The sequence below is a fragment of the Acomys minous genome (assembly GCF_964271855.1).
Source record: "Acomys minous genome assembly, chromosome: 14".
NCBI lineage: Eukaryota > Metazoa > Chordata > Mammalia > Rodentia > Muridae > Acomys > Acomys minous.
The window spans coordinates 81,569,209-81,585,537 of NC_140496.1; the positions used below are offsets into that span (position 1 = coordinate 81,569,209).

At 37.5% G+C, this 16,329-nt stretch overlaps 1 long non-coding RNA gene across 1 annotated transcript in view; it reads left to right on the forward strand.

Moving 5' to 3' along the window:
• Window positions 1-1,495: 1,495 nt before the first annotated feature.
• Window positions 1,496-16,329, forward strand: part of LOC311583770 — a 35,356-nt gene continuing 20,522 nt past the window's right edge. Inside the window, exons 1-2 of the long non-coding RNA XR_014774662.1 lie at window positions 1,496-1,556; window positions 3,160-3,199. This is a non-coding gene — a long non-coding RNA (uncharacterized lncRNA). The remainder of the gene's footprint in view (window positions 1,557-3,159; window positions 3,200-16,329) is intronic.

Below are 16,329 nucleotides of genomic sequence, written 5' to 3' on the forward strand. Positions count from 1 at the left end.
AGACATATTCTAGAACTACAGCTGGGGTATAACTAGTAATTAGCTAAAATATATTGAAGGACTGTTTTGAAGTTACCCTAGTAGCATTTTGCTTGCTTCTGGAAATGAGAGAATACAGAGCTGGAAATTAGCACTAGTCTTCTCATATCTCTGAATATGAATCATTTTGAACTAAGGTTCTAGCCAGAGTGTTGCTTGCTAGGTTTTGTCTACAGCTGGGCCATGCACAAGGCAGTAGTTGTATGTGGTAATTTCAATATAAATGCAGTCAACTGTAATGCAATGAAATAAAACTGCTATCCCTGGGTGGCTGTATTTCAAGTGCTGACAGGCACGGGTGTCTTGTGGCCACTGCACTGGACAGGGTAGCTATGCCCATCACCTCGGGAAGTACATTTGACTTGTGCTATTGAATTACAAGGTTTTCTCATATGCTTGTTTTTTCTTCCCAACACAAGGGAAGTGTCCATTAAAATGTAAGCTATTCTTTTCATACCTGCGGACGTCATATGCCAACATCTGGCTGAATAAAATGAAAAGTCGCTTGTTGTGACAGGATCCAGTGCTGTTTCTCTTTAGCTACCATTTCTGGACCTAAGAAAACACTCCCATACACACCTAGTAGATATTTTACTGTAATTAATGTAAAAGTACTCTGCGGCACACATTCAGTGTGCACGTGACCAGGCATGACTCCGCTGCCAGGTCTCCATACAGAGTTTTGATTCTTTGGCTGCATTTAACTAGGGACTGGCCACGTTGTTGGTGGAAAGACTGAAGCTTTCTAAACTTCTTTGTTCCAGCTAGGACGGACTCATTCATGCTCACCTCATTCAGCTACTGGTGATCAGTGGAACAGCAGTTTCCTTATAATTCTTCATTAAAACAAACGGGATGAGAGTTTTCTCAGAGGCTCTCCTCACTGTACTCTTTTCTAAGGCTCTCTCCCCTTTCTCAGTGGTCTTTCATGCAAGAAAGTACCATACACAAGACCGTAAATGCTTGTATCTGGAGAGAGAATGCAATATGCACGTATAGTGCATTTGATGAGATGAAGTGTATGTTCTAGGGTCAGAGGCTTATGATAGGCCAGAGAAGAATAGGGGGCAAGGCAGAAGGGAAATAAATCATTGCACAATGCAGACAGAATAGTCAGCTTGGGTTTGCTCGTCTTCCCACAGATTCTAGAAACACGGGGAGTCCAGGCTCGCTCCCAGCACCAGACCTGGGCTGACATGAAGTCTCGCTCTTCTTCCTTGCTTTGCAGTTCTGCTCCATAGATCATTATCTGTACTAGGCTCCTGTGGTTATTTCTGAAGACCTTCTCCATACTGAAACTTACCAGAAGTATAAAGCCAAGGGTCAATAACCCAATCTTTATGACCTCATGGAACAATAGAGGGTCACACCTTCCACCTGATTGCTTGGCCACAATCTCCCCAGTCAACTGTAGCTAGGGAAGGCTGACACATCACAAAGCACAGCCTGTGATACATCTAGAAATGAAGGCTGGGGAAGGGATGCTGGAGAACCCAAAATGTGCCTTAGACATCAAGGTATCAGAAAGTACTACCATCCCACCGTGGAAATGGGGATATTCTGGGACTGAAAACAAAGCCTGGAAGATTTTATGAACATGGAAACATTTAGCTTTCTCATGCCTGATTAATTATGGCTGAACCAAGTACCACAAAATCATTGTCACAAGTAGAAAAACAGGGCTACTTCTGACAAAGGCCATATGGAACCGTGCAGGACCAGACAGATAATATAGGGTATTTGTTAAACGGTTCACATAGGTAAGCCACTTGATGTGGTACAGAACACACAAGGAGCCTCTCTGTACATCATGAGACTGAGTCCTGCCCATGGATTATGGGGTGACAAGGGGGAGCTCTAGGAAGCTGCCCGAGGTAAACTTGTAGCAGGAACCTGACTCTCCTGATATGTTGCTTCCATATCAATTGTGTCAACCAAGGCCAGAGATGTTCCTAAGCAGAATTTTGGGGCCAGAAAGCAAGTCAAATATTTATCAAGATTTTTTATAATAATACATCCACTCAGAATATAATATGATATAGTGATCTAAAGTTACTTCAAGTAGATGTTCACATTTGTTCACAGACACCTGTATTTCTTGTCATGTAATTTTGAATCCTTAAACTGTGGCTTGAACAAAGTTCTTGAACTAAGGCCTGCTTGACTGCACCATTAAACTGTGGCAACAATGGGACTATTGAGGGAGTGGAATTAGTTGAAACATAGTTCTTCCAATGGAGCATTTTATTTATTCTATTACAATGTAGGCACATTCCAGGGTAAAATGTGAAAGAGACCAGAAGCCCCTAGAGGAATGTTACCTGCATACCAGAATTAGCAGACCTGAACACATTGTAAGTTAACTAAGGGAGCAAGGACTAGCAGGGAATGTATTGTTTTCTTGAAAGCTAAATATTCTACATGTAAACAACTTAAAGCTGAACTTTTTTTAAAAGCAGGGTATTATTGGGAGAACATGGCCATCTTAGGCTTTCCAATATTCTGTGATTTAAATATGTGAAGTTATAAATTATAATAGCAAATTTGTAAATTAAATATTCTTTTGTAGACAAGCACATTTTAATTATTATGGAATGTAAAGTTTATGGGTCCACCTTGACCTAACTGTAAAAGCTTTTTATTTATTTATTTTCTCTGCACTGTGTTTCTTTCTTTTTTTAATTAATTTATTCAGATTACATCTCAATTGTTTTCCCCACACTTGTATCCATCCAAGCCTCCCTCCCTCCTGCTTTCACCCTATTCCCCTTCCCTAGGTCTATGACTGAGGGGGACCTCCTCCTACACTATATGGTCATAGTCTATCTATCAAGTCTCATCTTGGTAGCCTGCTTATCCTTTCTCTGAGTGCCACCAGGCCTCTCCACCATAGGGAAGTAGTCAAATATAGGGTACCAGAGTTCATGTCCAAGTGAGTCCCTACTTTCCACGTAACAGTGGAGAATGTCCTGTCCATTGGCTAGATCGGTGTAGGGGTTCAATGCTTAGTGCATGTAATTGTCCTTGGTTGATGCAGTAGTTTGAGCAGACCCACCTGTATGTTTCTAGGACCCTCTGGGTCCTTCTATTTTCCCATTCTCCCATACTTCTCTCACCTAGGGTCCCAATAGGATGTCCTCACATCTATCTGAATCTCCTGGTAAGTCAAGATTTTCACGGGACATCCCTTTTGGGCCAGAGTCCAATTATAAGTGAGTATATAACATGTGAGTCTTACTGCTTCTGGGTTAACTCAGTATGATCGTTTCTAGTTCCATTCTTTGTCCACAAATTTCAGGATTTCCTTGTTTTTAATAGCTGAGTAGTATTCCATAGTGTAAATGTACCAAAGTTTCTTTAACAATTCTTCAACTTAGGGACATTTAGGCTGTTTCCTGGTTCTGGCTATTATGAACAAGTCTTCTGTGAACATGGTTGAGCATATGTCCTTGTGTGGTGGCACATCTTCTTGATATATTCCAAGGAGTAGAATAGCTGAGTCTTGAGGAAGCCCTATTCCAAGTTTTCTGAGAAAGTACCAGATATACTTGTACAAAGTGGTAGTTCACGTTTGTGTTCTCACCAGCAATGAAGGACTGTTTCCCCTTTCTCCACATCCTCGCCAGCATGTGGTATCACTTGAGTTTTTCATTCTAGCCTTTCTGATGGGTGTGAGACAGAATCTCAGAGTTATTTTCATTTGTATTTCTCTGATGACTAAGGACGTTGAACATTTTTGTAAGTGTTGCTTAGCCATTTGATATTCCTCTGTTGAGAATTCTCTATTTAATTCTGAGCTTCATTTCTTAATTTGGTTGTTTGGTTTGGTGGTGCTTAATTTCATGAGTTCTTTATATATTTTGGATATTAGGTCTTTGTCAGATGTAGGGTTGGTGAAGGTATTTTCCCAGTCTGTAGGCTGTTGTTTTGTTCTATTGACAGTGTCTTCTGCCTTACAGAAGATTCTCAACCTCATGAGGTCCGATTTATTGATTTTTTTACCTTAAGGCCTGGGCTGCTGGAGTTCTGTTCAAGAAGTTGTCTCCTGTGCCAATGTATTCCAAGTCACCCCCTTTTTCTTCTACCCAATTTATTGTCTCTGGTTTTATGAATATACTTGGTCATGAGTTTTGTGCATGGTTATAAATATGGGTCTAATTGCATTTCTCTACATGTAAACATTCAGTTAGACCTGCACCATTTCTTGAAGATACTACCCTTTTTCTGTTGAGTAGATTTGGTTTCTTTGTCAAAAATCAAGTGACCATATATGTGTGGATTCATTTCTGGGTCTTCAATTCAATTCCATTGACCAACCTGCCTATTGCAGTGACAGTACCATGCTGTTTTAATTACTGTTGCTCTATGGTATAGCTTGAGATCAGGTATAGAGATTCATCCCGAGGATCTTTTATTGTACAGTATTGTTATAGATATTATGTTTTTTTCCATATGAAGTTGAGAATTAATCTTTTAATGTCTTTAAAAATTGTGTAGGCATTTTGATGGGAATTACATTGAATCTGTAAATTGCTTTTGGTAAGATGGCCATTTTTACTATGTTAATTCTCATGATCCATACACGATGGAGATCATTCCATCTTCTGGTATCATCTTTAATCTCCTAATTTAGAGATTTGAAGATTTTTTTTCAAACAAGTCCTTCACTTGCTTGGTTTGACTTACTCCTATATATTTTATGTTGTTTGTGGCTATTGTGAAGACTGTAGTTTCCCTAATTTCTTCCTCTGCATGATTTTCATTTGTATATAGGAAGGCTACTGACCTTTTTGAGCTAATTTTGTATCCAGCCATTTTGCTGAAGGTGTTTATCAGATGTACAAGTTCTCTGGTAGAATTTTGAAGGTCACTTATGTACACTATCATATCATCTGCAAATAGGGATAATTTGACTTCCTCCTTTCCCATTTGCTACCCCTGGATGTCCATTTGTTGTCCTATTTCTCTGGTTAGAATCTCAAGGGCTATATTGAATAGGTATGGAGAAAGTGGGCAGTCTTTCCTGGTCCCCGATTTTAAAGGAATTTCCTTGAATATTTCTCTATTTAATTTGATGTTGGCTATTGGTTTGCTGTATATAGCCTTTATTATGTTTAGATATGTGCCTTGTATCCCTGATATTTCCAAAACTTTATACATGAAAGGGTGTTGGATTTTGTCAAATGCTTTTTATGCATCTAACGAGATGATCATGTAGTTTTTTTCCCTTCAGTTTGCTTATATGGTAGATTACATTGATGGATTTCCATATATTAAACCATCCTTGCATGCCTAGAATGAGACCTACCTGGTCATGATGAATGGTATCTCTGATATGTTCTTGTATTTGGGTTGCAAGTATTTTATTGAGTATTTTTGCATCAATGTTCATCAGAGAAATTGGTCTGAAATTCTCTTTCTTTGTTGAGTCTTTGTGAGGTTTAGGTATCAATGTGACTGTGGCCTCATAGAATGAATTTGGTAATGTTCCATCCATTTCTATCTTTTGGAGTAGCTTGAAGAGTATCGGTTTTAGCTCACCCTTGAAGATCTGGTAGAATTCTGCACTGACTGAAACCATCTGGCCCTGGGCTTTTTCTGGTTGGGAGAATATCAATGATTGCTTCTATTTCTGTAGGGGAAATGGGACTATTTAGCTTGTTTATCTGTTCTTCACTCAACTTTGGGAAGTGAAATTGATCAAGAAAATCGTCCGTGATTGAGGGAGACCTCCTCCCCCTATATATGCTCTAAGAATGTCGATTCTCTTCTTGGTAACTTGTTATCCTTCCTCTAAGTGCCGCCAGGCCTCCCCATCCAGGGGAAGTGGTCAGAAAAGGGGCACCAGAGTTCGTGTGAGAGTCAGATCTCACTCTCCACTCAGTGGTGGAGAATATCATGTTCATCAGCCAGATCTTGGTAGGGGTTCAAAGTTTACTGCCTATATTCTCCTCAATCACAGACATAGGGGAGGGGAGAAGGGGGGAAGTGGGAGGGAGGGAAGAATGGGAGGAAACAGGGGAAGGACTAACAATCAAGATGTAATATGAACAAATTAATAAAAAAATATTAAAAGAAAGAAAGAAAGAAAAGAAAAAAAAGAAAAGCATCCATTTCCCTTAGATTTTCAAATTTTGTAGCATATATATGCCTTCAAAGTAGGATCTTATGATTCTTTGTATTTCTTCAGTGTCTGTTGTCATGTCTCCCTTTTCATTTCTGATTTTGTTGATTTCAATACTGTCTCTCTGTCTTTTAGTTAGTTTGGCTAATGGTCTGTCTATCTTGTTGGTTTTCTCAAAGAACCAGCTCTTGGTTTTGTTGATTCTTTGGACTGTTTTTTTAGTTTCTAATTTGTTAATTTCACCCCTGGGTTTGATTATTTCCAGACGTCTACTCCTTTTGGGTGTTTCTGCTTCTTTTTTTTCTAGGGCTTCCAGTTGTGTTGTTAAGATGCTTATGTGTGAAGTTTCCAATTTCTTTTTAAAGGCACTTAGTGCTATGAATTTTCTTCTAAACCCACTTTCAATGTGTGCAACAAACTTAGGTATGTTGTTCTTTCATTTTCATTGAATTTCAGGAAGTCCTTAAATTCTTTCTTTGTAGTTGTCATTAAGTAGAGAATTGTTTAGTTCTCATGCGTGTATAGGCTTTTTGTTATTTCTGTTGTTGTTAAAGTCCAGTTTTAGAACATGGTGATATGAAAGGATACAGGGCATTTCAATCTTCTTGAATCTGTTGAAGCTTTCTTTGTGACCTTCTATACGATCAATTTTGGAGAAGGTTCCATGGGGAGCTGAGAAGAAGATATAATCCTTTGTGTTTGGGTGAAAAGTTTCTGTAGATATCTGTTAGATGCATTTGATTCATGACATGGGTCAGTATTTTTATTTCTTAGTTTAGTTTCTGTTTCAATTACCTACCCTTCAGTGAAAGTGGGGTGTTGAAGTCTCCCACTATTAATGTGTGGGGATTGATGTGTTGTTTAAGCTTTGTTAACAGTTCTTTTACAAATGTGGGTGCCCTGGTACTGGGAGCATAAATGTTTATTTGAATTGGGATGTCATCTTGGTTGGCTTTACTGATGAATATGAAGTGACCATCTTCATCTCTTTTGATTAATTTTGGTTGGAAGTCTATTTTATTAGATATTAATATGGTTACACCAGCTTCCTTCTTGTGTTTATTTGCTTGGAATACCTTTTTCCAGCCTTTTACCCTGAGGTAATGTCTATCCTTATGGCTGAGATGTGTTTCTTGACTGTAGAGAAATGTTGGGTCTTATTTATGCATCCATTCAGTTATTCTGTGTCTTTTGATTGCAGAATTGAGACCATTGATGTTGAGAGATATTAATGACCAGTGACTGTTAAGTCACTTTTTTGATGTTTGATTTTGATGTTGATTGCACTAGAATGTTTGTGTGATTATGTTTTTGCGATGGTGTAGTTATTTACTTCCCATGTAATTTTGGTTGTAGCTTGCCATTTTGGGTTGGAGGTTTCTTTCTATTAACTTCTGTAAGGCTGGATTTGTGGAAAAGTACTGTTTGAATTTGTTTTTGTTGTGGAATACCTTGTTTTCTCCATCAATGGTTATTGATAGTTTCATTGGGTATAGTAGTCTGGCCTGGCATCTATGGCCTCTTCATTTTTGTAGGACCTCTGTCCAGGCTCTTCTGGCTTTTATGGCCTCTGCTGAAAAGTCAGGTGTAATTTTGATATATTTGCCATTATATGTTGCTTGGTATTTTTCTCTTTCTGCTTTTAATGTATATATTTTGTTTTGTATATTTTGTGTTTTGATTATTATGTACCGGAAGATTTTCTTTTCTGGTATATTGTATTTGGTGTTCTGTAGGCCTCTTGTATGTTTAAATTGGGGAAATTTTCTTCTATGATTTTGTTGAAGATATTTTCTGGGCCTTGGAGTCAGGATTCTTCTCTTTCCTCAATGCCTATTGTTCTCAGGTTTCTTCTTTTCATGATGTCCTTGATATTTGGATGATTTGTGTCAGGATTTTTCAGATTTAGCATTTTCTTTGATGGTTGTTTCAAGTTCTACGGTTGTATTTTCTAGTCCTGAGACCTGTTCCTCTATTTCTTTGATTCTATTTGAGAAGCTCACCTCTGTGTTGGCTTGCTTTCTTCTCTAGGGTCTCTCATTCCCGTCTTTCTTCTGTCTGTGCCTTTATCAGTGTTTCCATTTTCATCTTCAGATCTTTAACTATTTTGTTGACTTCCTTCATCTGATTGTTTGTATTTTCTTGAATTTCTTTCAGTTCCTCTCTATAGGCCTCTTTTATGTTTTCAACCTGTTTGGCTGTATCCTCCTGCATTTGATTACTGATTTTATACATTTCTTTCATTATCATCTTCATTAATAAGGATTTTCTTGTATTTCCACTGTGTCTGAGTTCTCAGGGTTGCTTTTTGGGGGGAATATCTGGGATCTGGAGATGAAGAATTGTTTTGGTTCTTGTTGTTTGTTTTCTTATGTTGTCCTTTAGTCATCTTGTTGTCTTTGATGTTGGGAGGTAGCTTCTGGTGTCCTTCCCTGGTCTAGGGCTCTCCAGTTCTTGCAGTCTGTGGCTCTTTGTCAGGTTACTGGTCTCTGGGCGGTAGATCAGATACAGTGCTTGATAGGCACCACCATCTTGGAATCCCCTTGCACTGTGTTTCTTTTGTGGTCTTCTGAGAGTCCACAGTGTGCCACCAGCTGGCTGTTGTATAAGCCTTTTAAAACCACAGGTGTTTTCTGATTAAGAGGGGGTCAGATTCAAATAACTCAAGGGATTAACTGCACAGTTTGAGGTGTCAAGATGGATGAGGCTACCGGACAAGCAATGGAGGTGTCTGTGGAGTGAAAGAATAACCCAGTAAAGAAATGGGACGTCAGTCCTGCAGCCATTACCAGTAGAATAAACTCAGTTCTCCAGATAAAAGTCCACCAACTTAGCAAACCAACTTGGTGCTCTGTGCTGAGAACTCAGCCAAATATTTCTATACAACTGTGCATTAACCTAGGAATATAGTTAAGTCATTGGTGTTTCCATGTTTGATGTGTAACAGAATAAATTAATATATCCATTTGAAATAATATAAAAAATACTGTTAGACAATGTGACCAATCACTCCTTTATAAATATGGATTAAACAGCATGTCATGGAGATACTAGAGCAATTGAGTTCAGAACATTCTGGCACTTGATTTTAATTACTGATAGCTGATAAAGATATCTTACAAAGACACATAAAACTTTACCCTATTAAATGAAGTTATTTCTCTTTTGCTCCTATCAATTTGCTGCTCAAATTCCAGATAATATGTTTTATACTTCCTCATGTCAATCAGTTATTTTGAACTTAATTAAGTCTTGTATCTTTGTACTAGCTATAAGTATGTTCAAAATTTACCAAACTTAACAATTTATAAATCCTTTAACACATTAGAGGGCCAGTTTGTTAGTTTGTTTAAATTTTATGATTTTTCAATAGCAAAATCATAAAAGCAATGTTCCACTTCCTAATATTCATATCCATTTATCATCTGTATGCCCTTGTTAGAACCATATTTATTTATTCATTCAGTTTTTATTTAAATTCAAATTGAAGGAAATGCACTGAGAAGACTTCTTGGCAAATGGTAAAGTTATTCTACTGATCTGGACCATTAGCTTTGCAGAATATCACCATCTTCTAGCATATCCTTTAAACATAAAAATTCTCTTTAGAGGGAATACCACTACTGACTTTCCTTGCTTCCTCCACCCTGAAATACTATATATATAAAGAAATAGTGACCAAGTGGCTAATACAGGTTCAGTGGAATATAGGTACTAAGCAGGCTGAATTCCTTCCTTGCTTTAACTCAAATACATATGCTAATTAATGGCATATGAATTTTGTCTTGTACCTGGGTATCATGCCTTATAATTACATGCCTGTAATTCTAGCATTCAGGAGGCTAAAATTACTGTGAGTCCCAGTCCAGCCTCTAAAAGCAAGAAGCTTTCAACAAAGAGATAAATAGAATTTCCCTTTTCCCATGAGTTGCAGCCTTGCTTGGATGTGCACACTCCACTGTAGAGATCTTTCACAAACAAGAAAGCAGTTGCGTGGAGAATGCTTTCCACATTATTGACCATGGCCTCTCCTCTTACCTCCTGGTTCATAAACAATGTTCCTCTGTGCTCCATCTCCACCATGACTACAGTGGAGGAAGCAGCTTTCAATATTCATGGAGTCAGCAGCTGTGGCAGCTACTGAGAAGAGCCTTATAACAAGAGCAGAGAATGCAGCATCTTGCTTTACATTGAATATCCTTGAAGGTTACTTTCATATACTATTATTGAGAATAGAGAAGCTCTACCTTATATCTGCCCTTAACTTTATTTGTCCTCCATGATTGCTTTGACTCTCTAATAATCTGCTCTGGTGACTTGGAACTCAAGCCAACAATGCAATACTGCAATTCAGTTTTCTGATGGGTTGCCAAGGCTTTAATAACTGGCTACAGAATTAAGATCATAAATGCATCCTTGTTTACAATGTTGAGAATGTTCCAAGCTCCCAACTGACTTACAGATAAACCTTCTGAACAGGACCAATTTGAAAGCCAGGCATTTCATACATAGTCACTTGGTAGAAAAGCAAAAGGTTGAACTATAACAGGAATGGCATGAGGAGTGGCCTTTGGAGAATAAGAGATAATAACACATTTATTTTATTTTATTTTATTATTTTTATTTTATTAATTTATTCTTATTACATCCCATCCCTTGTATCCTCCCATTCCGCCCTCCCTCCCATTTTCCTCTTACTCCCCTCCCCTAAGACTGTGACTGAGGGGGACTTCCTCCCCCTTTATATGCTCATAAGGTATCAAGTCTCTTCTTGGTAGTCTGCTATCCTTCCTCTGAGTGCCACCAGGTCTCCCCATCTAGGGGACATGGCCAAATATGTGGCACCAGACATTTTAATCTTAGATATAAAACTAAACAAATCCAGGAATATAAGGTGAATAAGTTTGACTATTTTTTCCCAAAAAAGCACAAAGTTAAATAAGAAATCATTCCTCATTATTATAATTGGAGAATCCTTTAATATTTAATGAAATAAAAAATAATGAAAATCATCCTTTTGTATAGTGTCATGGTACACATGAAATCTTCTCACATTTAGAAAGCAGAAGGAAGATCAAAAGTTTAAGGTTAGCATGGCCTCAAAATGTTTTGTAATATCTTGGGCTTTGTGAGACTCTGTCAAATAAGTAAATACATATATAATGTGGTAGTTTAAAATCAATGTCCGCTTTAGACTCATTTGAGTGCTTGGCTGTAGGGACTGGCAGTATTAGCAGGTGTGGGTTTGTTGAAAGAAGTGTTCTACTGTGGAAGCATTCTTGAAAGTCTTATATGCTCAACCTTTGCCCAGTGTGGCACACTGTCTGCTTCTGCTGCCTATGGATCAAGATGTAGAACTCTTAGCTCTTTCTCCAACACCATGTATGCCTGTACACCACCATGATTCCTGGCAAGCTGAAAATGGACTAAACTTTTGATGTAAGCCAGTCCCAATCAAACGTTTTTCTTTGTAAGATTTGTCATGGTCACGGTGGCTCTTCACATAAACAGAAAATTGAATTAAGACACACACATACACACACACACACACACACACACACACACACACACACACACTAAATATTCAACCCAGTTCAAAAGTATTATATCTTCTGAATGCTTTATTTTATCTAACTTAATAGGTTTCCTTAATAGCCAAAGATCTTTTCAGCTTTATTGAAAATTATTTGATACAGAGGTTGAACACAATGACTTTGAAATCTGATCTTTATTCAAATACAAGTCCTATTACTAGCCAAAGGTTGACTTTTAAGGATTCCCTTAAAAACAGGTTCTTTGCACATCTTTATATTTCTTTTTTTTTCTGTTGTAATTTGCTTTTGCTATAACAAGGAATATAAAAAATTAATGATAAATAATGTTATATTTATCCATATTTAAGTTATATTTGACTTTAAAGAAATAAGCACAAAATCATTTTATTCAAAGAACTGGGGCAAGCCAATGTTTTGTTGTATACTATAAAGATACTATAAAACTAAAATTAAGTTTTACTTTTCTTCCTACAGATAACATAGCTACAAACATGTACCCAGAGATATCACCTTGCTATTTTCCTGAAAGATATTATGCTGAGATTTATGGTGATGAATCTTTGGGAAGGCAATGAGTATACATAAAGGAGATAGAGGGGACCAAGAGAGAAATGGGCATTGGAAATTTCCCCCTAATTCTAAAAAACAGATGACATGTGGCTGAGCACAAGCCTAGAAAAATTTTAGCTCAGAAACACTGACTACTCTCTCAGAGATGCTAGTTATATTTCATACCTGAATACTTTCAGGCTTATTGCCATCAGGGCCAGGTCGTCCTCATGGCATGACATTAACCCATATTTCATCCTCTTCCAGGATTTTGCTTCTGTCCTTTGAGCAGCACAACACTGAACTGTTAGCTCTTCTGATGTTTCCTTAAGCTTCCCCTCAGCTAGCAGGGTGCTTGCTTGTCTCTTATGGGAACAGCAGCTACATAGGGGTTGTTTTGGTTTTTTAAATTTTTTATTTAAATAATTTATTCAGATTACATCTCAATTGTTGTCTCCTCACTTGTATCTTCCCTTTCACCCCTCCCTCCCTCTTTCATCCTTTTCCCTCACCTAGATCTATGACAGAAGGAGACCTCCTTCCCCTCTATATGATCACAGCGTACCAGCTGTCATCTGGCTAGTCTGCTTCCCCTTCTTCTGAGTGTCACCAGGCTTTTCCACCAAAGGAAATGGTCAAACAGGGGCACCAGAGTTCATGTCAGAGTCAGTCCCCACTCTCCATACAACTGTGGATAATGCACTGTCCATTGGCTAGATCTGAATAGAGGGTCTAGGTTTACTGCATTCATTGTCCTTGGTTGATACAGTAGGTTTTCTAAAAAATATTTTATTAATTTATTCATATTACATCTAAATTGTTAGCTACAGTAGTTCCTGTATGCCCTTTAGCCCAGATCTGCCAGCCTTGATGGTCTTCTTGTAGGGATCCAGGACCTGCTACATCCTTCTATATCCCAATTCTCCCATGCCACTCTCACATGGAGTCCTAATAGTAAGTCCCAGCATCTGTCCCAACACACTGCTGAGTGACTATTCTCAGAGACCATCCATGGTGGGCTAGTATCCACAATAGTATAAGTGAGAATATACCATGTGTATCTTTCTGAGTCTGGGTTACCTCATTCAGGATGGTCATTTCTAGTTCCATCCACTTGCCTGCAAATTTCAAGGTTTCCTTGTTTTTAATGGCTGAATAGTATTCCATAGTGTAAATGTACCACAGTTTCTTTATCCATTCTTTCACTGAGGGACAGCTAGATTGTTTCCAGATTCTGGCTATCATGAATAAAGCTGCTATGAACATACTTCCTTGTTTTGTGGTTGAGCACCTTTTGGGTATATTTTAAGTAGTAGACTATCTGGGTCTTGAAGTAGCCCTATTCCCAGTTTTCTGAGAATATGCCAGATTGATTTTCACAGTGGTTGTACAAGTTTGCACTCCCACGAGCAATGAATGAATGTTCCCCTTTCTCCACTTCCTCACGAGCAGGTGCTGTCACTTAAATTTTTTATCTTAGCCATTCTAATGGGTGTAAGATGGAATCTCAGTCAAAATCACTCTAAGATTCCATCTTACAGCCATGGGGGTTGTTTTATTTTCCATGTTAGAGACCTGCAGAGGCTACCAAGGTAAAGCAAGCAACAGAAAAGAACAAAATCTCAGGAAATCCTGTAATCTAGGGATGTCATGTACTCAGGGTGATTTCTTTACTTTCCCATGCTGTTGGTGAATTAAAGAGGAAGATTTCCCGCATGTGGCAAAATAAGACTCTCCTTTTCCACCTGCAATATGTTATTTAGAATAAAATCAGTATGCTTTTAAACCGAATAACCTAAACTTTTAAACCAAAAAATCCTCGGAGCTAAGTTAGTATTCCGTGATTCCTTGAAATAATTCTGAGCCATTTCAAACATCTGGATAAATGAACAGGCATTGGGGAATTTTGAATTCACAATTTTTGCTCACAATAGAAGTTTATTTAGAATGAAAGGGAGTAGAACATAGATATTTCCCTCTCTTTTGCTCCCTATCCATACTCCCTTTGAATTTTCACTGTCAAAATATCATGTGTTAAGGAAAAGCACCGTTTCATAATTAAAACTCTTTATGTATTTATTTTCATACAACGTATTTCATATATTCTTACCATGATTACCCCTCCCTGACTACTCCTGGACCCTGCCTACCTTCCAAGCCACCCAAATCTATGCCTTTTCTATCTCTCGTTTTAGAAAGCAAATGGAAAGGAAAAGATAGCCGAATTAAAATAAAGGAAAAGCACAAGAAATGCATACACACATAGATAAACAAACATTCAAAACCAAAGCTCATAAAAACATAAAATCAGAATCCATAATATACAACAAAAGGCCAGTTAGAAAACAAGAAGCCCAAACAAAGTCATATGAGAGTAACAGTCTACAAAAAAAAAAAATACCATTGCGTTCATTTCATGTTGACCATCTATTGCTGAGCATGAGGTTTGTCCGTAGTGTGCTTTCTATACCTAGTGAAACTTCATTGGATAAAACTAATTGTTCCTTTATAAGATGATGTCAATTGGAGATAGCTTCTTGGCGAGGGGTAGTGGCCTGTGTCCACTAAGCCTTTTCAGTGATGGAACTCCATGTGCCTCATACCTGTGGAGGCCCTGTGCATACTGCTACAGTTCTCTGAGTTCATATGTATGTCAGCCCTGTTGTGTCAGCCCATGTGCACATAATGTCCATCTGATTAGTAGGTCTATATGACAGAGTGGCACATGATGGCACTGATATAAGGTGAGTCCTAAGATGAGCCATGGAGGAACAGAGTTGGGATTTTTGCTTTTTTAAATGGAAGATGAGTTGCACATTTTGCTTCTATGTACAGATTTGTTTTTAGTTAGTGCTAACCTTCTCTCTGACTTTTTCTGGAGCTAAATTATGGCAGCTTGAAAATGAATTTTACATATGCAACTGTGAAAAGGAGGCATCCTAACAGGGATTATTCACGTTAGTATCTATAGCTACACAAGTGCTGCAAGTTGATTGGGCTACTTAGGGAGAAAATTCAGACCGAAGCTCAGAAATTATTCTTTTTTCTCTGTATTGATTTTAGTTGTTATGGGAACAAGGCTTACTTATAGCTTTACCAAGTAATTCATAATATTTGTTGTACTGGCCAAATAATTTTTTAAACTTTGTTCTTATTTTATTAAGTCTAGTTTATAACACTATCTCCAAATAACTCTCCATTAAAGGGAATTATATATAAGGCCTTTTCTGACTACTTGATTAGATGTATAAAGGTCCAGCAACTTGATATTTCTCTTAAATTTTTTCCTATTCATTAGCAAAATAATGTTAGGTATAACCATGCAATTATTTTACAATGTTTCTTTTCATGAGAATTTGGTGTGCCTTTTCTATAAATATTACTCATTACAACATTGGGCAAGGTTTCATGGTGGCTCTAACACTAGATTCTTTCAAGTTTATAAGGAAAATATTTTCCTTTAATTGCTCTCAGTTGGACTTTTCAGAGAGAACTTTCTGACTCTTGGGGAACTCTCAGGTAAATCCTGTGAGTGGCTAAAATAGGAGAACAATTTTGACATCATGATTTAATTTGCTTTCTGCACTATTAGCTGACAAAGCAGTATATTCATTTAAGCATGCTTAATTTACAAGGAACTATAAGAGCTAATGAAGTAATGGTTCCCATGTAAAGACATTTTTTCTGAAGTTTTACGGTATTAAGTATAACTTCCATAATTTATGGAGGTTAATTTTCACAATTTTAGAACACAAGTTTGTAATATAAACCATATCCCTCTTTTCATAAAAGTTAATTTATGTTCAAGTATTTTGAAAGTTCTTTAAAATTAAACAATTCAGTGGCTAATAACATTTAATATAATTAAGTGATTGAATTGTATTATTTTAAAAATTCTTTGCTTTGATTTCTATTTTTCTTTCTTACATCTCATATACTCTGTGATCATTCCAATGCCTTTACTGCTGCTGTTTGATTTCAATTCCCCTCCCGTTGTCTATTCCTGAATCCCTAGAGGGTACCTTAAAGTTGAGAATGAAATCAGACTCATTTTATGATCAG